The following is a 24,247-nucleotide window of genomic DNA, read 5'->3' on the forward strand; positions in this document are numbered from 1 at the left end:
GAGCACGTCTGCACCCTCCTGATCGGGTATAGGTCAGGTGGCACGCCCGATTTTCATACATCCTCCGGGCGCATGACGGAAATTGCGGGCCGTCGACGAGGGAGCAGTGCCTCTAGCGCCCTAGCAACCTCCTGGCTCTTCGTGTTGCCCATCGTTGCTCGCCGGTGGGTTTCGGTCGACAACAGGTGCGCAATGAACTCATACTCCATATGGAGTAGCCCCCGTGTTGGTATTTTTTAACGTCACGAATAAAATCCGCAAGCGCACGGATACCGCTGCAGCTTTCACCCAGGAGTATTCCAGGGTATCGTATCCGCTGAGGAATGTGAGTACACTATCTACGGGTCCAGGCTCATCCAAAGACACACACACTCGTGTAGGAGGGATAGGATAGATAGGACTTTCTAAGATTTAGAATCTATGCTTAGAGGAAGAGATAACTTCACCTTATACTTCGAGTTACTGGGTTTCCCTAGCTTAAACAAGCCAGTTGCTCCGGTAATAATGCTCTATTCTATAACCAAATATGGAGGGTTACTAGGGCTCGAACAGGACTGTCGCCACCTGCCGGCTACCTCTCAATCCGTGGGAATATAGAACAACTGAGTGGTAAAGTCAAGCCTAGACACCACATCTACAAGTCGACCATGACGTTTGGTGTTGATGAAGTCCCGTGCGTTATTTGGGTAGCGGCCGTGACTTCTCGAAGGACCAGCATGGTAACTTTCATCCTGATACCTAGGCCGGGGTTGGCCACGCAGGTTGTCGCCTTGATTTGCTTCCTGGTGGCCCTTCTGTTTAGCAGGGGTTCGGCTATTGTGGTAAACGGATGGAACTGGGTTCTGTCTCCCCATCTGACGCAAGGCATCTCTGGTCAAACGCTGAATTTCACAAATTTGAGGAGTGTCCGGTAGAGCTTGCATTAATATAGCTGCCTCGGCCATGTTGATCAAAGGACTGTCGAATGCATTGTCATCTGCTTCATCCAAGTCCTATCGTAAGTTTCGCGGTCCGTGCTGAATTTGAGCGCGCTGAGCTCGAGCAGTTGTGTTCCTTCTGTGAGTGGCACGGTGACGGTTGCGTCGTCGCCGATTTTCTTTGTCTTGTTGAGACTCGTCCTGCGGAGCGTTGACTGACAGCTCATCATCTGAAATTTGGTCGAGACTCTCATTGGCGTGCCGATCTGCCTGGGAGCCAAGTGCAATCTCTTCTCCATGAAGCGAGACGTACACCTGCCTATCCGGGGTCGAATGAGTTGTGTTGTAGCCGACCAAAGCGGTGTCGCCGATTTCTTCTTCTCTGACTGGAGAAAGGGGTTTCCCTGGCTGGTAAGGTAGATCTCGTAGGCAAGCTACCAGTCGGGAGTTGTTGACATCATCTGCGGATTCCGAGTCCTTCCAGAAGACGATTCGGCTTTGAGGCGTAGCTAAGATGGTCAGACCTTGGCAATAAAGTGAATCCGAGTCGAGGTCAAAGTCATCGTCCAAGTCCAGGTAAGAGTCGAACAGGGTAGGAGTTCGAGTCCCAGTCCGGCCCCATTGGCGGGAAAGTGCCGAATATGTCATGGCGGAATTCTTCAGTCCGAAAGGAAAGCGAGTTGGCATCGAGTCCGATAAGGACAAGCGATGGTGCAAGGAACATAAGGATTTAGACAGGTTCGGGCCGCCGAAGCGTAATACCCTACGTCATGTGTGGTGGTTTGTATTCCCTCTGGTATTGTTTGATGTTTTGGAGGGGTCCCTGCTCGCCCTTATATAATCCGAGGGAGCAGGGTTACATGGAAAGTCCTAGCCGAGTACGTTTAGAGTCCTACTCCGAGTGGGTCGGGTAGTTTCCTTGTACGTCGACTAGTTCTACTCCTATTCGGGTAGATACAAAAGAGGTAGGGCATAACCATGTGCTACTCCCTACTCTAGAATATTCCATGCCCGTGAGCAGTCCTGCTGCCCCGGGTCTGACAATCTTTTGAGTCATATTCTTTGGGAGTGGCAGATTTTGCAACTCCCAAGAGAACTGACTCGGATGATATGAGCGGAGATGTATGCATCATCTCCTTGAGCGACTTCTACTTAGGGATGTGCTTTGCCATGAAATTTTGTAAACAAGGTGTAGCAGTGGCAGAAGCATTTTCCTTTAGCATTTCATCTAGGTTCCCATGAGATCCTAGAAGTTTTTCTAGCGGGTAGCCTAGGAGAAGATCAAAATCGAGGATATCGTAGATGTGAAAATCTAAATGCACCTCGATTTTGTCTATGGTGATAGGCACGTACTTTGCAATCCCCCGACATTCAAAGAAGAGTTCGGATGGACTTCTAAAATACTTGTCGGTCGGTGTTAAAGGCTTGTTACCCACGAGAGTGTCCAAAAGGCACTTGGGTATGATGCAAACCTCAGCAGCAGGGTCATGAAGAGCTTCTACGGCATTTCCCTTCATAAAACAAGGGATGGTCGTGGAGGTTGGGCTGATCCAAATTGCTTCGAAAGTATGCCTTGCCTCCTTCGACCAATCCACTGTAGGTGTATGGCGGAAAATTTCATTGAGTGTCTCATAAGGACACAACGATTCCATAGACTTCTCGTGCCTAGGATGATTCGAGGTGTTTATGATGTTTCCTGAAGGATCATCCTCGAATCGGGAAGAGAACTCCGAATGATGAATTTCTCCTTCCTTCGGTGTTCGTGGTTCAGGAGAGGGCTCAACAGACGAATATTGGGATGTGGAAGATGAAGGCTCAAATTCGGGTGTTGAGGGACTCTCATGGCTCGACGCGGATTCCTCCCGATAGGGTTCACTATAGTCGGTAGCGAAGAAAGAGTTTTCTAGGAAGCTATCTAGGATGTCTCTTCCTTCTGCCGGAGTTGTGTGTGCAAACCAACCTTCGGAGGTGACGTCAAGCTCTAGGGCCGATTTCATGTCTAAACTCGAGTAGAATATGTTCGATGATACATCCTTGGGTATAGACAAGTCTGGGCTAGACGCCAAAAGGCATAAGAATCTAGCTCATGCTGCACCTATGGACTCCTTCTCTAATTGCTCAAAATCGAGGATGTCGGTCGGTAGGGAGTCTATGCGTTCGGTGAGGGAGAATGAGTAACAAAAGTCATCTCGAGTGTCGCATGTGCGCTCCCTCCTCGTGTTGCAGCCAGCGGTGCGTGTGCGTCTCCTCCTTGCTTTTGAACCTGGTGAATAGAGAAGAAAACGAAGGGAAGAGCGAGAAGCAAATTGCAACTTCTAACGCAAATTAGTCACTCAAATCACAACGAATCGAAACAAAATTCAAGCCATAGGTCCGCAACTTCAAGAATTAACAGAACCAAAAATAAGTTTGCGAAAAGATCGAGTACAACTCGTGAATTGATAATTGCATGAAAAATGCCCGAAAAATACCCAAAAAAGCACTTGGGATTGATGGGATGAACACACGATTTGTCACACCCTGAAATTTTTGGATTTCAGGATGTGATTAAAATTAAAAATAAAACAACAATTTTCTTGTAATTTTAAAAATTTGTCCAACACTTATTTTCTTAACAGGAAATTTAGTGTAAAATAAAATATATGTTGGTTGTTTTCCAAATTAAATAAGGTTGTTCTTTTGTGTTGCATTCATGCCACCCTTGCAATTTTTATTGTTTGTTGTTCAAATTGAGTTTGAATTTGAACTTTTGAATTCGAATTCATTTTTATTGTGTTTGAATCGGTTTCGAAAATGGAAAGCCTTTTCTTTTTCTCCCTCTAGCTTTCAGCCCAGCCGACCCATCTCCCTTTCTCCCTCTCCCTTTTTCTTTTCCTCCCTACGGCCCAAAACCTCGCCTCGGCCCAATCCAGGCCGGCCCGGACCAGTCCGCCAACCCCCTCTCTCCCTTCTTCCCTTTGTCGCTGACGCGCGGGACACACCCGTCAGGGCCGTCCCCTTCCTCGTGCCGAGCCGGGACTCGCGTTCGAGTCCGGGTGCCGCACGCGCCGGCGCAGCCTTCTTGGCGCGCACGCCAAGGCCCCTGGCCGCCCCCTATTTAAGGTGCTGCAGACCCCGCCTTGGATCCCTTCGAGCTCGCGCGGCCCTCTCCAGCAAACCCTAGCGCCGCTGCCATTAGAGCTCCGCTCGAGCTCGGACTCGACGAGGAGCCGCCGCTCCGCCACCTCCACTCGACGCCCGAGCGTCCCCGAATCTCCGCCACGGGGTGAGCAGCGTCGCGTCTCCTTTTATCCCCTCTCTCGTGTCCTCTCGCCGCTGCAATCATTCGCCGACGAGTCTCCGCCCCAAGCCACTGCGGTGCGCCCCTCTCCGGTCGCCGTAGCCCCTTCTCGAGACCCTACTCGTGTTCCCTGTCGCGCGCTCTCGCTCCTAGGCCAAAACCCGAGCTGAACCAAGCCCCGGACCGCCGTTTGGGCGAAGTCCGGCGAGCTCGCCGCCCCCCGCCGCCGCGTAGCACCGCAGCCGTCGCCTGCGCTGCCGCTCGCTCCACCTGGCCAACCTGAGCCGTCCGATGTAGATCCAACGGTATAGATTAGATCAAGCCCCGAGTCAAAAGCCGGGGTACCGGTCAACCGTGGCAGATTTGCAAAAGAGCCTCTCGGTTTTATGCAAATTAATCCGCCATCCCTAGTCCTTCGTTTTTCAGTCTAGCCCCAAAGGTTAAGGTTTAATTTTGTTTTAGTCCTCGGTTTCTTTAGTCAGAGCCCCTATTCTTTCAAATCTATCGCAGATAAGTCCCTAGAACCCTGTTTTAATCATAACTTCTTCGTTTCAACTCCGTTTTCATCGATTCTTGCACTCACGTGATCCTTGCAACGTGTGCAATAGCTTTATCACCCTGTTATCCTATGTGAGCACACTTTGTTATGTCTTACAAATCTTTTCCATTAGTTCTTAACTCTTTGGTTAATCGTGACTAATAAATTTCTGACTCACCATTTATCCCATAAAATCACCATTTTAGCTCCGTTTTCCGTGTTTCTTGCGTTCTTATAACCGTAGCAGCGACCCCTATCCTTTAGTACTCTCTTTTAAAGTCTTTCTTTTGTTCTGGTGTATTGTTCTTAGATGTATCTTTTCGTTTGCATTGTATGTTTGCTCGTTGATTGCTTCGAGTAGAAGAATCGCTGTTCAAGGATTGAAGATCAAGAGTTCCAAGTGAGCAAGAGCTGAAGAGCAGTAAGAGTAGATTTTCGTTGTAAAAAGGCAAGTGACCCTAACCATCTTTCTGTCTATGCTTAATTACAAGAGTATTATGATGATTTAATTGGAACATGGAGAACCACCCAACAAAACCGTACAACCACAATACTATATGGCTCTGGTCTTGGCTAAGTAATTAGATGATCTATATGTCATGCCTGGGGCATTTGATTGGTGGATCTTTGGGTTATCGAGCTTTGAGGAACGGGTGAAGGAAGCTTCGTTTTCTGAGGTACCGCAGAAAGCAAGGGACCAGTGCGTACATATTGTGATTCTTTGTAAAGGCCTCGTAGCGTCCCTATGCAATCACACCTCGGAAGTATGGTATTGTGCCTAGCTAGCACATTGCGTGGTTGGGTTCAAAGTTCTTCAGAACTTTTACGAGAATTGTGGTGAAGGTGTACAACCTCTGCAGAGTGTAAAACTGATATATCAGCCGTGCTCACGGTCAAGAGCGGCTTGGACCCTCACATGATTAATAAACTTAAAGATGGATATAAATCACATTCTGGTTATTTCTTGTGGCCTTGCTGAGTACCAACCATAAGTGTACTCACCCTTGCTTACTGCTGCTCAGAAGGAGAAAGTTGTTGTGAAGTCTTTTGAAGATGTTGCTGAGTTCTAGGAGTACGCAACCCCCAGTCGATTGCCTGTGCAGTTTGAAGCCTTCGTTTCCAGGATAAGCTGTATAACTCTGATAATCTTCTATTTGTTGTAATTCTCTTTTACGTGATACTGTTCCTGGCATACATATAGCTATGCATTCGGTTTTGTCCTTAAAATCGGGTGTGACAGAAGTGGTATCAGAGCTGTATCGATTGTAGGACGTAAGTCTAGTTAGCAATGGTCATTTTCTAAGGTTTCTTTGATACAAAATCTATTTCTATTTATTCCTTGAACCCCCTCCATTGAATATTCACCCCCAAACCGGTCAAACCCTCTCGCACCCCGCAGCATGACGTGACTGACTCCCTGGTTTTGAGGCCAAACCGGTCAAACCGCCAATGTAGACGCGTGTTCGACCTCCTGCCGAACCTTGATGCCTTCGAGTCGTTCACGCGCGCCCGCCGCACGAGCTGCCTATTTGACTCGCCATCGTCCTCGCCGACTTGGCCGACACCGTCTTCATCACCATGTACTTTTGCTCTTCCGTGCACCATGTGGATCGCCCATGACTCCGCCAGCCTCCTCGGGTCCCTCGGTCCAGGCCTACTCACATTCACCCTTCACCTTGTTGGTATTTTATAACGTCACGAATAAAATCCGCAAGCGCACGGATACCGTTGTAGCTTTCACCTAGGAGTATTTCAAGGTATCGTATCCACTGAGGAATGTGAGTACACTATCTACTGGTTCAGGCTCATCCAAGGACACACACACTTATGTAGGAGGGATAGGGCTGAGGGGGCTTCCTAAGATCTAGAATCTATGCTTAGAAGAAGAGATAACTTCGCCTTCTACTTCGAGCTATTAGTTTCCCTTGGCTTAAACAAGCCAGTTGCTTCGGTAATAATGCTCTATCCTATAACCGAACATGGAGGGTTACTAGGGCTCGAACAGGGTTGTCACCACCTGTCAGCTACCTCTACAAACCATGGGAATATAGAACAACAGAGTGGTAAAGTCTAGCCTAGACACCACGTCTATGCTATTCTGTACTAATCCTAACCCTTGCAAAGATTATCCTTCTCTATCCATAGTCTTAAGCTAGGATCAAATGCTACTCTAAGCATATACTCAATTCAATAGAAGGCAGAAGAAATAACTTGCAACTAAACTCTAATTCTATATAAGAAAGTCTCGAACACTTACAACCAAATAAGCATCCGTCGAGGTACAAGCGGAGAAGAGTGCCGACAAACCCGGAACTTCCACCGACTATCTCCCTCACTCTTGTAGAGGTACAATTTGGAGAAGAGCACCGTTAAGGCGCTCCTCCTGAGTACTTCTACCCCAAAACTCTCTAGGACAACTCTCAACTCAAGTGAGAACTCAAGAGAAGAGTGAATTGTTGATGTGTGAAGTGTGTCTCCATTTGGAGCCCCTCCCCTCATATATATAGGGGGGAACCACCAGACATTTGCCCGGGAATCGACCCAAACCGCCATGGAGGACCAACCACAAGACGCCACGTGTGCACTGATAGCTTGCTCTGATGGTCTGGTTTGTATCTTGACGCTTGAAGCTTGTTTTACTTGCATTTCTGCTTGAATTCCAATTTAGTAATATTTTCAAGAGGAAACATGGAATTGGCTCTTTCTGGATAACATAAGTAGGTATGAGACTTTATTCTCATAAATTTAGGCTCAAGATAATGCTTGAAATGAGTCGTTATCGAGTGTCTACAAGATCCCCCCCCCCCACTTAGTTCTTTGTTCGTCCTCGAGTAAAGGCTAGAACTAAGGCAGACCCGACCTCACATGATATGACACCTGCATACAGATTATTCTAAGCTTCACCCTTACCTGTGAATTTTGATGTGTCTACCATGAATTGTTTGGGAAGTTGAACAGTGGAACAGTGCTGATTACAGTCTCCTCCACTTTCCTGCCATATGATTGGGGTTTTGAAAATATTTTTGCAAAGACCAACCATAGCTTTACTTTTCCAAAGGATCTCTCATGTCGCTCAATGTGTATATATATATATCCTCACCAAGGTATTGCCTCTTTTCATCCTACTTCTAAAGATAGCTTATGTGGAGCTCATGGTAGGAGAAATGGAAGCATGCACTTGCGCCACATATATTGCAAAATCAAACAACAGATCCATGGAGATGACTAATCACACAAGTTGATCAAGATTGTACACATGTGTGGAAGGTGGAAATGGAATACTCCTTTTATGGATCTCTATCCCTTTTATTTGGATAACATAAGGACATGGATATATTACTGTATATATTCTTTTTTTTCTTGGACCTTCATGTGTCCAAATTTTTTTTTCAAACACTGGGACCTTCATGTGTCCCTATTATTTTTGGGTAATGCTTCTTGGGCATGCCATCTTTTTTTTTTCTTTAGATAGCCCATGCCTCATTTGAAAGACACTAGAGAGAGAGATCATTAAACATGGAGTTTTATTTTGTGGGTGGATGGAATAGGGTAGCTAACTTCCAATGTAAAAGTTTAGCTAGTGGAGTGCACGTGATCTTTATCAAACAAGTATAAAATACATCTCACAAGGGTCGTAAAGTTTGATGAAGCTCAATGCAAACAACAAGGCACATATGTATAAAGTTTGTATTAAGAAGATCACCATATGGCTTTGGTAGGACAAACACGTGGAGTTGTAAAGCTATGAAGTTTTTTTTTGATAAAAATTTCCCAGACACATAAGCAGAGAAGTGTTGACGCTCACTAACGATCATTTCCAGGTGTCAACTTCATCAGAAAATCATAAGAGTTTGCATTTCTTACACTCATACTTATCCAATAAAGTCCCTAAACCACACTTTACCTTTTAGAATATGCAAATTGTGTTTTCAAGCTAATATGCAGGTTACAAGCACACTTTGGCTTGACATAAAATCACAGAAATTATCAGAGCACCGATTCAAGCTCAGATGGACCAAAAGTGATACAAGAACCCAATTTAGACAAGCCAAGACAGGCCAAGACCACCGTGGACCAGACAAGGAGGCCCAAGACAGCCTGCTGGATGAAGCTGGGGTCGGTTGGCCCACCTGGCAGGTCGACCGACCTACAGGTCGGCCAACCTGGCCCATGGGCCCCACCACCTTAACTTCGCCACGTGTCGCCTCTCCACTGGTTGCTGAAGTTGGTTACAGTAGTCTCACCCCGTGGCTCCCTGCTATAAATAGAAGGAGGGTAGAGATTAGAACACACACACACACACCACACACCTCACATCTCTCCTCTCTTGCATTCCTTGCATAGTCTTTAGGCTTAGTGGAGTTTAGGAGAAGTCTAGGAGTCATCGAGTCACCGGAGTTGCTCGAGAGTTCTGGTATGGGTTCATCTCTAGCTCTCTCTTGTAAGATTCGGTCATTTGTAATAGAATTAGACTATGGTTACCGATATCTGCTTGAAGTATATTCTGAGTTATCCGGTATATGCTTCTTTTCATGGTTGTGTTATTATTCAATGCTTGCATTGTATGATCGCCCTGTGCTGGAGATGGTTAGTCTTTTGTTCTTAGAATTCTATCAACTGATCCAGTATTCGTATGATTGCTCTAGTGTGATGTCTGTCCATCCGGAGGGTGGGGGCTCCGTGCGGGACACTAGAGTATCCCTTACTAGTGTAGACATGGTGTCTAGATTAGCTAAGTGTTGCTGGATGTCAACTATACCCATGGTTTGTAGAGGTAGCTGGTAGGTGGTGACAGCCCTGTTCGAGCCTGAGTAATCCTCCACGTTCGGTATGGGGGGTAGGAGGTACATAAAGTTGCCGGGGTATACGGGCTCCTCCCGTTGCTTCGATAGCGATCTCCCTGTTGAGTAGTTTAATCTCTGACGAGCTAACCAATGAGAAAGTGTAGGTATAGCTAGCCTAGCACAGTTGACTCGAGCTCTGACTTCTACCTTGGTCCCGGTCAGAAGCATCTTTTATCTTTCTTTTATCTTTTATTTATCCGAGAGGGTAGTTTGTGTGTGTGTCACACTACCTCCTACCATGTTATTATCTTACCCCTGTTTATGCATGAGAATATTCAATCTAGATAGAGTTCACCAACTAATCTATATATCTTCTCACTCACCGCCTTCCCTGCGGAAATATAAATGACACCCCGGTATACTCCCGGGTAAAATGCTACAGTGGTATTCCGTGCGCTTGCGGATTTATTCGTGGTTCATGAAATACTGCCACCCCAAATTGGCGTCTGCGGGCGTCATCACTGGTGACGTTGGTAGGCGCCAACAAGAAGGCAAGAATTCTTCCATCACATCATATCTCACTGGTCAACAACTTAACAATTATGGGTTCTCTAAGATATGATTCACAAGCTCTGGCTTAGCAAAGAATAAAAAGTATACAAGCCAATCATAGAGAAGCACAAGACCAGAGGATACCCCTTGAGTTTAATTTTAATGATTAATTAAAAATTTCATTTAAACTCATAGGTTGGGGAGAGTGGGGGTTAGAGTGCACAAACCGTCGCGATGAAGACGTGCGGGGCTAGTGCTAGTCAGCCAAACCTGGGGTTCCACTGCCCAATACTAGCTCTGATTCGTCTTAGTCTTTTGCATTCCGGTTCGTTCGGTATTGTGCACGTGTTGTGGGAGATCTTGAGTGTATATGCTTGAAGGCTCCGAGAGATCTCCCCCACACTTGTTCTTGTACCTGGTGCTTATTCAAAAACAAAAATGTGGAAATAAACTAATAGCTCTACTGGTTTTAAGAACCAGGGAGCTCCTAAAATTTATTTGAACTAAAATTTAATCTCACCAAAATACTTGCTCAAGCAAGACTGAATTAAGATTGCATCAACATGAGTATGTTGTGCAATATTAATCCAAAACCTTGGCTTACCTTTCCATTTGAATTCAGCTCAATGACTCACCCAATTGGATTTGAAGATTTCTACAAGGGTTAGTCCACAAATGCAACAAATATCTATACAAGTATTAACTCTGAAGTTCATCAATCAAACTTGACACCATGTCAGTTTGACCGAAGAAGACATTTCAACCAAAGCACCATGCTTAATTTAAAACGCCTATGAATTTATTTCCGGACACACATTCAAACTAGAGGATACGGGGACAGATGAAGGAAGCATGAAGCATGATTGAGCTTTATTCAAACAGACATAAGCATGAGCACAAACTTGGTGATCCTCGGGCGACCTCCCGGCAGGGCTTTGTTTAAAGTCAAAAGTAGGACATTGAGAGTACTTACCACAATGGGTTGTTGATGAAGAGTTCAACGTTCTCACCATGGCAACTCCTCTCATTTTTTTTTATTTTTTTATTTTATGGAGCAAGAAGCAAGAACCAACACTATTTCCACACCAAGATAATGAATTGGCATGAGAAGAACTTACTTGGGGTACTCACATACCTCCCCCCACACTTGGAGTTTGCATTGCTGGGCAACAGAACTTCAAGTGCGTGGAGTTCAAGTCTCCTTCCGTAGTTGTTCCTCCACCAAGACATATCGAGGCGTTGTAGTCGGTGTAGCTCACATGTTCGTAGGCGTTGTCTATCCGTCGTTCTCTTTGATCTTCCCCTGGAATGGTTAGTGACCAAAAATACCTGAAAGAAAACTATATCCTAGAACATGCTCTTGCTTTTTATTGAAAGAGAAATGAATAAGTAAATAAATAAATGATAATCCGGGCTATCTCCCGGTAGTGCTTTGTTTTTGTGGTCATAAGCTCGACCATGATAACTCTTGCAGCCATCATTGGTGATGGGTCATTGTTTCACCACCAATTGTTTAAGCTAGCTACAAGGTTAGTGCCATGGTGCACACACGAAATCTGCAATGTTTACGATAAACATATACATCTACAACCAATCTTCTAAAAATTTTGCCGAAGAGAACTATAAGGTGGTTGTAGTCCTTGCGTGTGCACGGTGCACTAAGCATGACTGACTCTAGAGTTGCATTGAATGAGCATGGTTTACATGGTATTTCAAAAGTGAAACTCCCATGCCCATGTGTGGAATCTTTTTTATCACACTCCAGAGTCGGCGCCTCACAAAATTCCATGGCCCATTGATTCTCCATCTCAAGGGATGCATCGTGAAAGATTGTAGTTGTATCTCGATCATGGTCAAGAACAACATATTCTAGGCCAGCGGGAAGAGGCTTAAACTCGTCAAGGGGGATGATGAACGTTCGTCTTCACAATAGTGAAAGCTATGTTCTGAGTCGTACTCTTCGGAAGATTTTGCAACTCTCAAGAGAACGGGCTCGGATGATTCGAACGAAGATGCATGCATCATCTCCTCGAGTGAGTTCTGCTTGGGAAGGGGTTTTGCCTGAAGATTTTCTGAGCAAGAAGTAGTACTGGCAAAAGCAATTTCCCTAAGCAGTTCAGCTAGGCTCCCTTGATGAGATGTGAGTGAAATTTCAAGTGGGTAGTCTATGGGAAGATTGAAATCGAGGACATCGAAGATATGAAAGCCTAGGTGCACCACAATTTTGTCTAAGGTTAGCAGCACAGTACTTGCGACCCTCCGACATTCAATAATGTGTCCAAAGGGGCAACATTTGAGTAGCTTGTCGGATGATCTTAGCGCAACATAGCCCAACAAAGTATACGCTAAGTGCCATGGCGTGATGTTAACCTCCATGATGGGGTTAACATGGGCTTCTACGGTAATTCCTCCTATAGAGCATGGAATGATCGTGGAGGGTATACTCGTCCAAACATCTTCGAAAAAGCATCTTGCTCCATCTGACCATTCCTCCTTTATGACCTCCTCGGGAAATGGTTTATTAAGAGGATGGAGAGGAGAAGGAGGTACCGTAGGACTAAGGGAAGGTTCTGTCAGGAAATTGTGTAATTGATCGATACTGACAGAAGAAAGTTCCTCCCTTAATTGGGCGTCGTGGAGATTCGAGGTGTTCTGGATGTTTCCTGAAGGATCATCCTCGAATCGGGAAGAGAACTCCGAAGGTTGAATTTCCTCTTTCTTTGGTGTTCGTGGTTCGGGAGAGGGCTCAACAGATGAATATTGGGATGTGAAAGATGAAAGCTCAGATTCGGGTGTCGAGGGACACTTATGGCTCGACACGGATTCCAGACAACAGGGTTCTCCTTGGTCAGTAGGAAAGGTCTAAGAAACTATTCAAGATTTCTCTCCCTTCCGCTAGAGTTGTTTGTGCAAACGATCCTCCGGCGGAAATGTTGAGGTTTAGGGCAGACTTCATGTCTAAACCCGAGCAAAAAATGTTCAATGACACATCATCAGGTATAGATAAGTCTAAGCTAGATGCCGAAAGGCGTAAGAATCTAGCCCAAGGTGCACCTATGAACTCCTTCTCTAATTGCTCGAAGTCGAGGATGTCAATCGGTAGGGAGTTTATGCGTTTAGTGAGAGAGAACGAGTGACCAAAGTCAGCTCGAAGGTCTTCCCAATCACCGCTCATACTCCCTATCGTGAGGGTGTACCATTGTTCCGCCCTCCTAATGAGAGAGAAAGGAAATAATTTCCACCGCAAGGTTTCCTGTGTCATGCCTGGGATGACCAAGCTCGAACACAGTTCCTCAAATCCTTGCAAATGGTCAAGGGGATCATCATTGATTGCTCCAGAGAAGAGTCATTTCCGAACCATGGCTAAAAAGCCAGGGTCGAGTTCATAGCTAGATGAGGAAGATGGTGATGGCTCAGAGAACTCGCCCCTTGGGGTAGAGAGCTGTGGGAAGGATAGCTGCTCCATGGGTAGCTAGGGTAAAGGTAGAATCAAGGAAAGAAAAACAAAAGATATGAGGACGAACTGAGTCCATAGATAATGTAGCTGCCGTTCCCCAGCAACGGCGCCAGAAAGCTTGTTGGTAGTTTGTAACATCACGAATAAAATATGCAAGCGCACGAATACCATTGTAGCTTTCATCCAGGAGTATTCCAGGGTATCGTATCCACTGAGGAACGTGAGTACACTATCTACAGGTTCAGGCTCATCCAAGGACACGCTGTGGCAGAACTGCCAAAATTAATCTGGTTTAAGTGCGCTAACCATGACTATTACTGCTAAAATGGTTAACACACACGTTAAACGGAGAAATTTGACAGTCTGTCGAGTAAAATCCCGATAACACCACTGTATTTCGGATTGAAACAACATACCTCACTCGAAGGTGAGCCCAGAGATTACAATAACCATAAATTTTATTACATCAACTTCAATAGTAAATGTTATTGCAAACTGAGTTTGAGAATTCAAATAGGGTACCTCAGAAATTTGAAAGTAGATAAGTTCTTCAGAGTTTATAAACAGCAGAAAAGATAACGATATCTAGCGACGATATATGACATCATGATGAAGCTCGTACATGATGTCAATCTCACCACGCATTCCAAAAGTTACCTGAAAACACAATCAGAAGCAAGACTGAGTATACTAATACTCAGCAAGTCTTACCCGACTAAGGGTATATAACATCCCTTTAACTAGACATGCAAGGCTTATGAAGATTCTGGAGTCTATTTGCTGAAAAGCAATAAAGAGTAGGTCCTTAATTTCAAGTTTTAGCTTTCAGATTCTAGTTGGATTAACCATTCTAGGTTTGCACCTATTTATACAAACGTGTAGAGAATTAATTGCATTCAACAAGATTAAGTATCACCTTTATTTCACTTCTTACACTATGTGGCAAAGAGATTAAACAGGATCAATATCCGTGAGCGGCGAAACAGTTCGAATCGAATTTTAATCCTTGCAAGGTAAACCTAACACACACGCTTGGAGCACTGACGAGTCACTCCCAAGCAACCATTTGCCTTTCATTTCGGTTCATGGATCTGTGCCACTCTCGCCGACTATAGGGCACCGAACCTCGTCTCTTATAGTCGTAGTTGTAGCGCTACAGATTCCATATCATCCATTCTATCCATTTTATTCATCCTATCCCTAAGAGAGAGTGGGGGGTATGTCCACTTGCCGGGCCGATTGGTTACTAGGCTTGCCGCGTACCATATTTACGGCATGTGGCTAGTACTTTCAAACGCTTAATCAACACTACCACACACTGCGGCCTTAACAATTTTTATTAACACAGACGGATTTCCACCATGAAACTAGTTGAAACTAGTAACCCAATCCGTCCGTGATCCTTATAGTGATTGCAGAAAGTAAATAATCAACTCCTATAGAGCTCGCGAGTGACAGGCAATCACTCGACTTCTACTGGTCCTATTAGCATAGCATCTAGTCGAACTCTGTTTTTAGTATTCAAACAATAGGTACATAGAATTATGCATCTAAGGTTTTCAATCAACTCCAATAACTTAAATGCACAAGTAAAAAGTAACTATAAGTTGTATAATTTAAAATAATAGGATTATGCACCGGGGCTTGCCGTTAGTAGAGCCTATAAAGTTAGTAAGCTTCAGCTCTTCCGAAATGAAGTTCGGAACTTCAGTTAATTCTGCGACGTTGGTTGGACTTCATGTAGTTCACTTTCGGATTCCAGGTTCACGTTCAGGTCTTCGTCTTCCGTAACGTTGACTTGGGCTTTGAAAATATCCCCGTCTGGTTCCTGGAATAGTTTGTATGTTCCGTCGACTAGCGATATCATTTCTATATGCAATGCAGTACTCAAAATTAGTGAAGTGCTTAAGTATAGCTTTCCTTCACTAAAAAGTTGTTATCCAATAAAGTAAATATTTAATACTAAGCTTAAAAGTGTTATTTTACTGGGAAATCATTTATAGAGTAAAAGTAAACACAAGGAAATTACATAAAATAACAAGACTAGCTACACTAAGTAGCATGGTTTAAAATCAAAATAAAGGAAGGGTAATCCTATTCAAGAACATGGGATGGTTGAATTCAAATTTAGAATTTGAATTCAAAAGAAAATCCACAACTAGGGTTCAAACATCAAACATCAACTCAAAGTTAAAAAGGAAAGACAATGTCTATGAATCAAGCCCAAATACGAAATTTATTCTAACAAAAACAACACTAGCATGAATTAACCTTAAAATTCAAGAATAAATTAAAAACTCAAGTTGTACAGTGCAAAAATTTTCCCAAAAATTATCATAAGGTAATTATGATTAGTAGAGCCCATGATAAAAATATGACCCCAAGAAATTAATAAAAACATCCTTTAATTAAAATAAATAGGGCATATGTTGGAATTAAATAATGCACATGAAATAACAAGAAAAAAATCAAGCATTTGGGCCATAAATTTCACATAATACTATAAATGGCAAAAGGATGCTAGGTTCCAAAAATCAAGTATAACAAAGCTATGGTTGAAAATATATAAATAAATTACTCATTTGTTAACAATTAAACTAGAGCACACAATATAATGTTTCATGCAAACTTTAGTAACCAAAGTTATAGAGCTAGTTAAGAGGAACACAACAAAATTAATTTGGTATTTTTCTTATTTTTATAGAAAATTTTGAAGTTCACTGCAAAAAGAATAAAAAGGATAAAGAGCTTTTTTTTACAGAAAGGACCCTGGAATGTTTTGAAAGAATGCAATCGGGTCGTTGGTCGGATTTGGAAGGGAAACAGGGAAGGGCAGCCGGATTCCAGCGAGATGGCTCGCCGTCGGCGAAGGGTAAGTGGCCAGAGAGGATCAGGGGGTCAAGGTGAACCAGCTGAGGGGCTTGGTGGGGCGCGGGACGGTCGGAGCAATGCAGCCCACGACGAGCAGAGAAGCGGCGGCGGGGGTCAACGGCGGCGAAGGTGCTCCGGCAGGGGAATGGTGACGAGAGGGGGCTGGTGAGCTTTGTGGGTTCGAGGTGAAGCTTGATAGAAGGTCGTGGGGGTTGGGGAGGGTCTGGAGCGGCGGCTCCACGTGCACCGGCGAGCGGTGGCGCCAGTGGTGATCGGCGGCTTTGCTTGGAGTCGTGTGGGAAGACGGGCTCGACTGGGGCTATTTATAGCCGAGAGGAAGGAAAAGATGAGCGAGCAGGGAAGGGGATTAAGCTTCTGCTGGTTGTGGGCGAGCTCCCAACGGCGGAGCAAGTCTTCCAGGGGGCGGCCGGCGGCGTGGCAATGAAGTAGGCAGTCAGGGTGGCGTGGCGTGGCTAGGAAAGGGCAACAGGGATGGAGAAAAGGTGGCAGGGTCTTCCTGCGCGGCGCGTGGAGGCGGCGCGGGGCAGCTGGCGAGCGAGAACGGTGGTGGTGGCCCAAAACAACGGCGATGGCGGCGCCCCTGTTCGGCAGAGAGAGAAGCAGAGAGGAGGAAGAAGAAGGGTGGTTTGGTGATTTTCCAAAAAATCCAGGGGCTAAACTGAAAAGTACCATTGATCTAGGGCTCAAATAAAAAAGTGTTCAATATAAAATTTGTGTAACTTTTCAAGATCTACAACTTTCCTGTTGTGCAAATTTTCACGAGATCAAACGATTTTGAAATATTTTCAAATCCATCAAATCTTTTAAAATGTAAAAGAACACAACTTATTTTTAAAATTGCAAGGGTAGCCTTAGGCATAAATACATCTTTTTATGAGGGCAAAAATTGAAAAACAAAATATGCATTTTAACCCCTCATAATTTTTTTGAAATTTTTGTCTTTTGCAAAACTATTTTATAAAAAGGACTTTACATTTTTCAAAAATACCCATTGATCTGAAAATTATGGTTTAATTTTTTTTAAATCAACATAAAAATTTTTATTTTTAACCCCTAAAACCAGGATTGTCACAGCCTTCCTCCCTAAAAAGAATATCGTCCCGAGATTCGAGAGTAGAAAAGGACTAGAAGATCGGATAGGTGAATTTTGACACCTTTAATCGTACTAGAAGGTTTTAACCCTACTTGGTAGCTAGAGTGCCAATGTCAGACTTGCTTGATGCTTGTGGTCTATCAAGGGTAATGCATCAGGTAGTAAGATAGATATGTGGATGATATGAAGGTTGTACAAGGATCATCTTGAAGGAGTAGAAATTTTGACAAAATTTTGCCATCTACATCAAAGGATCAAACGGAGAGATGATGATAAAAGATTGTTGAAATGGCTTTAAGAAGATTGGGGAAAGATGTGATTCTGATTCATTGAAACATAGGGTTTCATAAGAATCTAGAAATGATCAAAATACAAACAAGGCTAGTTGATCATTTGAAACTCCTTGAACAAAAGATCAAGGATGCAAAGGTTCTACTTAAGGTAACTAAACACGACTAGTTTTCTTTTCCTAAGGTCAACAAACTCAAGTTTTAAAATAGGGCATTCACCAGATTCAATCAAACAAGATAAAGCACTCTAAAGATCCTTAGAAAGATGCTCAAAACATTCACTCATTTAAACAAGGATTAAAGCATTCAAGTTTTAAATAATGCATGCACGTTTTATCGTCCTCACAACCAAAAATAACTGCCAAATACTTTTGGCCTTACGTGGTTAATTTCAGTGGCAATATATAGATACGTCTCTCCCTATAGTATCTAGTCGATAAATCCTAACTGTTCTTAACCTATCGAACCATGGTTAATGTACCTGCAGAAAACACATAGCATATATATACTAATAGCCACCTTATAATACCCATAAGATCACTCTAGGGCTTTACGATCTAAGCACAGTCCTTAACGAGTCCAATGTAGTTTTATAAACTCGTTGTTGAGCACATCTTTTATTCCAAAAGCAATTTTAAGGTTCATCGTAACCTCTGTGTGTATGTTCTCTACAAGAAATCATTTAATCTATGACGAAACAAATTCGTCACAGATTGCTGAAAAAATGTCATAAAACACCATCTATGACGATTTCGTGACGATTTCGTGACGATTTCGGATAACGTCATGAATTGAGCGTCACAGATTAAATCCAGTGACGTTTTTTCCGTAATCGTCACAGATTGACACGATCTATAACGTTTCTAAACCATCACAAAATGGCCCGAAGGCCACCTAGCCCAGCCCAAGCCCAATACCTATGACAAAAATAAACGTCACAGATGTTGTCACAGATAATGCCACGTGTTCAACCATCAATGATATGGACATTGACATGGCATCCTACGTGGCGGTTGACATGGCATCCGACGTGGCCGATGACATGGCAGCTTATGTGGCATCCTACATGGCAACTGACGTGGCAGCCAACATGGCTGATGATGTGGCATTTTTAGAAAAACCTGGCCCACTTGTTGTTGGGTTCTTTTTGAAACTGGGCCACTAAGATGGGCCATTTTTCAGCCCATTACAATTCCACTCAGATTGACAGCCATTCATAAAGCCCATGGAAAATTTAGCCTATTTATAAAAATAAATTCACCCCACAAGACAAAAAAATTATCATCCAAGTTACCATCACCAGAACAATATTTCAAATCTGGTTCATAATTCCTTGTCCTTGATGCAGCCTTGTACTTTCTCGCCCTTGATGCCTTGCTGGATTGCTGCTTGTTGCTGACTGAGAGCAAAATATTTCTTGAGCCCCTCATGGCCTATCAGATTGCCGCTTGTTGCTGACTGAGAGCCCCTGACATGCAAATATTAAATCCTTGTAAAAGTTCATATTGCATTTTCCACAAACACAGGAGATAGGTCAAAATATTTGCAACACTATGCAGTGGTGTACCATATACTGGATGCTCATGCAACATTTCTTTAACTTGGAAATGAACACTTGTATCCTCCAAACAAAAAAGGATCTACTATAATTTTTTCTTTAACTTGGAAATGAACTCCTCGAAAGAAAAAAATGATACACTATAACCTAGAAAACTAGAAAGCTTGTCGAAGATCAAAAAAATAAAGCAACAAGTAACCTAGGTGAATGAGCTACAAGCAGACCGATATATCAAATACAAGTATACTAAAAAAGAAATGTCAAATACTTTCAGTCAGCAATATTTGCAATAAAAAGTTTTGTGAATCCAATGGGCTACTATCAAATCATAACAAGTAATAACTCTAAGTTACTACTAGAATTTAAATTAATAGCTCTAGAAGCTTGCAGGTGTCCAAAGTTCATGAATTTCAAGTAGTCCACACCAAAACTGACAATATAGTTTGTGTTACACAAGCTTATGCCCATGGTATATTGGATCAGCAATGTTACATAAGCTTAAATTTTAGGCACAAGCTGTACAACACGGAATCTAATTAGCTTATGGAATCTTCTCCAGAGAATACCACAAAATCCAGTAACAGGAGTGGAAACGGCAAGGCATCACTCACTTGATGCAGTCCATGATTCAGAGTTGCAACTCCACGATTCAGCTCCAGTGCTCCACTGCACCTACACAGCAAAACTCAAAAAAATCAGAATCACGGTAATAGAGATGAGTAGATCAAAAGTGAGCTAGCCGTCAGCCAACACCAAACAAGCATAAATAATCTGAGCAGACCACCAACCAAACGACACCCTGCAACTGCTTTACAACTAACAGCAAGAAACAGGAATTACTAAAACTGATTGAATAACCAAATCAAGTAACTAGACATGGCCAACAAACTTGCATTAGACGATAACCTGAGCTGCCATTGGACTGCAGAACAAAACATAGATTAAAGAGAACCCAAGCTAAACCTTTAGTTCTTGGCTAGCAACCAAAGTACTATTTCGTTAAAAGAAGGAACTGATGGATTAACATTTATCGCTTCTAGGTTCTAATCCAATCAGCTAATTCGTACCCTGCTTTAAATGTTGTCAATTCACGGGGGAAAGTAAAGCACACGAGAGAGGGAAGGGGGTGCGAACCTTGCGTGTCCTAGGCAACCTTGGCAGCGTGGCGGCCTCCTCCATCTCCTTGGAGCAGCGCTTCATCTCGTCGGGCTCCTGCAGCTGGGGATCCGCTATGCGCTGGGGCCTGCCGCCAGCATGTCGCCACCTCACAGCATCTTCGTCGCCGCCCGCGGCCCTCGGCTTCGCGTGACGACCTTGCATCTGCGCAACCGCCCTGCATCCACGCCACCCCACTGCGTCGTGTGCTCACCCTGGATCCGCACCGCGCTGGCATCCGCTACGCGCCGCGCTCGGATTCCGTGTTGTGCCGCACCGCGCTCGCCATGGATCCGCGCTGCAGCGGGGATACGGGCCGCACTGCACCGCCCTCGATGTGGATCCGCGCTGCGCTCGCCATGGATACGCGCCGCCACATCTTCATGCCCCCCAGCAACCACGGGCGCCCACGACCATCGCCTCACCAGACTAGCGGGCGGCGCTCAGATCTGAGGAGGGGGTGGGAGACGGAGAAGTGTAGGCGAGAGGGATGCGCCGAGAGCTGGGGAGGGGAGTGGCAGCACGCTGGGATAAGGGATGGGAGCGGCGCGGAGAGAAGAGATCGCGCCAGGAGAAAGGGGCGGCGAGGAGGGAGCGGCCAAAGGGAGGGGATCTGACTATCTGAGTGTGGAGAGGAGGGGCTAGGGTTCTGCTGCTTTTATACCATGGGAGAGCGATTGGAGCCATTGGATCAGAGATGGACGGTTGAAAACAGCTGGGCCATTGGGGCTGAAATGGGCTTGGTTTGCATAATATTTTTCTTTTTCTTTTTTGATTTTATTGGACTTTTGTGAAGTAACATATAAAAATAATTATCTTGTATACACCAACTTATTTTTTACATATAATAGAAAACATTTAAGTTGACATGTAGGAGTTTCAAGATTTTTTGAACAGATTTAGTATATATTGTCAATTAAATGAATTTCTATGTCCTTTTCGAAAGTAATTCCAAGTTGAACTATGTACCTCTAAACCAATTCAATAAATTATAGAAAAATTATATTTAGTCTCTTATGTTCAAGTCTAGCCCATGTCTTGGAGATAGATGAAAATTTTAATTATCTTCTAGGGACAATTCAAACTCCTATCTCCAAGTTATTACATAATAATTGTAATAATATGTAAAGTTGGTTGAAAAAATCTAAAAATTGATGTAACAATATGTTTTTGGTCCATATTCTATTCGTATAAAATTAAATGATTTCACTAAAATGGGACCACACATTGTTCACAAATGGATACATCTCTAGTATTTTTTTCTTACAACTCAACTCAAACTTTGAGATTTAAGTACCATATAACTTTTTTGAACTTGTATGAACTTCAAATTTGGACACAACCTTAGGTTTACCATAACATTAAAGAATGTGAAGTTACATTATCAATTGTTATAAAAAACATGTTTTTTCTATTGTAATTGAAGTCAAAACTTTCAGTTTTATGGAACTCATTATACTTTCGAACTCGTATGCATCTCGAATTTGAACAAAACCTTATTTTCACCATAACATTAGAAAATATGAGGTTACATCACTACTGGTTATGCAAAAATATATTTTTGTTTTCTCTACTTGCATGGAAGAAAACAAGCCATATGTACAAGTTCCAAGAAATAGAAGTTAACATACAAACAAAACAGCACAAAATGAAAGACCATGATTTTAGAAGAAAGTAGAAAAAAGAACCATCAAATTTGAAGTTCATATGAGGGAGTAATACCAGTTACAAATTTTAATTCTGGATTAAAAAGTGAAAGATAAATCGTTTCGGCCATATTACGAAGATAACAAATATAAAAATTTGTTTCCAAACCTCATCACAAACCAGCGTTTGATGAAGTGGTAAGCTGTCTCCATATCTAGCATGAGGTTTGCGGTTCGATCCCCCATTGTTGGCGATGCCGTTGGGGAAGGTGTGGATAAACCCATGTCCATACCCGTAATTAACCATCCCCATATCATCCATCCCCAAATTGGAGGGTAATTATCCAATGGGTGTGGATAACCCAACGGATAATGTAGGATGGGGACTCTGCCTGTGAGCCGCGAATGGAGGGCGGCGCTCTCGTTTCTGACTGGAAGGTCACCCAGAAATTGGACTTCGGCAAGCCATTGCTCATGCCCCTGCAAAGGCTGTGCTGGTTGAGGCGTCTGAGCACGACGCGGACGCCGCCAGTAGAGCGGAAGAAGATGCAGTAAGCCACCTGATTTGATAGCGAGGACGACACGCGGCCGCCGCCGGCAGATCGGAAGAGGATGCTTTTGGCGCTGCCGAGCTCCTTCAGGTCGAACACCCGCGCAGCTGCTGCGACACTCTCCTCCGATAGCTCCTGTATGCTCCCGGTGGGTGCGGATGTAGATGCGTATGAGGCCTTGCTCTTCTACTAGCCGCGCACCGGAAGATGTTGGCTGGGTAGCAGTTAAATGGGTATTACCCGCATAATACCCTACCCACATCTATACTTAAATGGGTAATCCATACCCTCCCCAAATAGTATGGGTATGGATTTGGGTACGGATGCTGGATATCCAGTGGCATCGTGACCCATTGTCCACTGTTTTTGCTTAAAAAATACAAAAATACAAGTATAATCGTACAAAACAAAAACAACATCATACCTTTGCACATGAGCGGTCGCAGCGCAGTGGTAAGTCACGCCGACGCTAGTCCTCTAGACTTGGGCTCGATTCCTGGCTCTTCTCTATTTTAACTTGATTTTTGCTGAATTTGCTTACTTGCTGACAAATGGACCTCGCAGGACAGCCCACCAATGATGACTCTAGCTCGGAGCCCATAAATGACGCTGCGACGGCCCATTTGTTGCACCGATACACCAAAAAGACTTGAGCTCAATTGTGAGTCCATTGATGCCCACGTGACCACAAATTTTTTTCTTCTTTTTTCATTTCAACATCGTTCCTATTTATACTTTTCTACGTTTCTTTTTTTCTCCATGTTACGTTTCTTTGAGTCAGTTTCAGTATTCTAATGCAAAAAAAGTAGCAACTTGGATGCATATGTGAACCCGATATCTTACACTGATGCGTAGACTCATGTTAACTATAACGCATTTTTCTTTATCACCACTATGGTTTGAGCACGATATCAAATCCATAATGATTTCTATTTTTATTCTACGACGTTTTCAGAGGTTTGTCACAGATATTGGGCCCAAACTAGAGCCCATATGGGCTATTTGTAAATCTATGATGAAAATTCATAAACCGTCATAGATCGTGTCTGTTTATAACGATTTTCATAAATGTCACCAGAAATTCGTCATAGATTAAATGATTTTTTGTAGTGGTTTCAGCTTTTATACCAGCTGTGGTAGAACCGCCAAAATTAATCCGATTTAAGTGCGCTAACCATCACTATTACTGCTAAAATGGTTAACATGCACGTTAAACGGAGAAATTTGACAGTCTGTCGGGTAAAATCCCGATAACACCACTGTATTTCACTACCAGAAAATGGAAATTTCATGACGGTGAGGTATTTTCGTGGAGGTATTGGGGAACCGTCATGAAAATTCTTATTTTCGTGAAGGTGCGTCAAAACCCGCCATGAAAATATATTTTCGTGGAGGTGTTCCATACACCGTCACGAAAATGTACTAATTTCGTGAAGGTGTGCCATATACCATCACGAGAGTGTACTATTTTCGTGATGTTATCGTGTAGATTCTCACGAAAATAAGCTATCCCCCTCACGGAAAAAGTTAACTG

The 24,247-nt window shown here is 43.6% G+C and overlaps 1 long non-coding RNA gene across 1 annotated transcript; it reads right to left on the bottom strand.

The window, feature by feature from the left end:
* Positions 1-19,165: 19,165 nt before the first annotated feature.
* On the bottom strand, positions 19,166-20,143 carry LOC120711778. The gene is made up of 2 exons (XR_005690479.1): positions 19,973-20,143; positions 19,166-19,271 (listed from the first exon to the last, which is right to left on the bottom strand). It is a non-coding gene; the product is annotated as an uncharacterized LOC120711778 (long non-coding RNA).
* Positions 20,144-24,247: the final 4,104 nt, after the last annotated feature.

Source organism: Panicum virgatum, chromosome 6K (genome assembly GCF_016808335.1).
Source record: "Panicum virgatum strain AP13 chromosome 6K, P.virgatum_v5, whole genome shotgun sequence".
NCBI lineage: Eukaryota > Viridiplantae > Streptophyta > Magnoliopsida > Poales > Poaceae > Panicum > Panicum virgatum.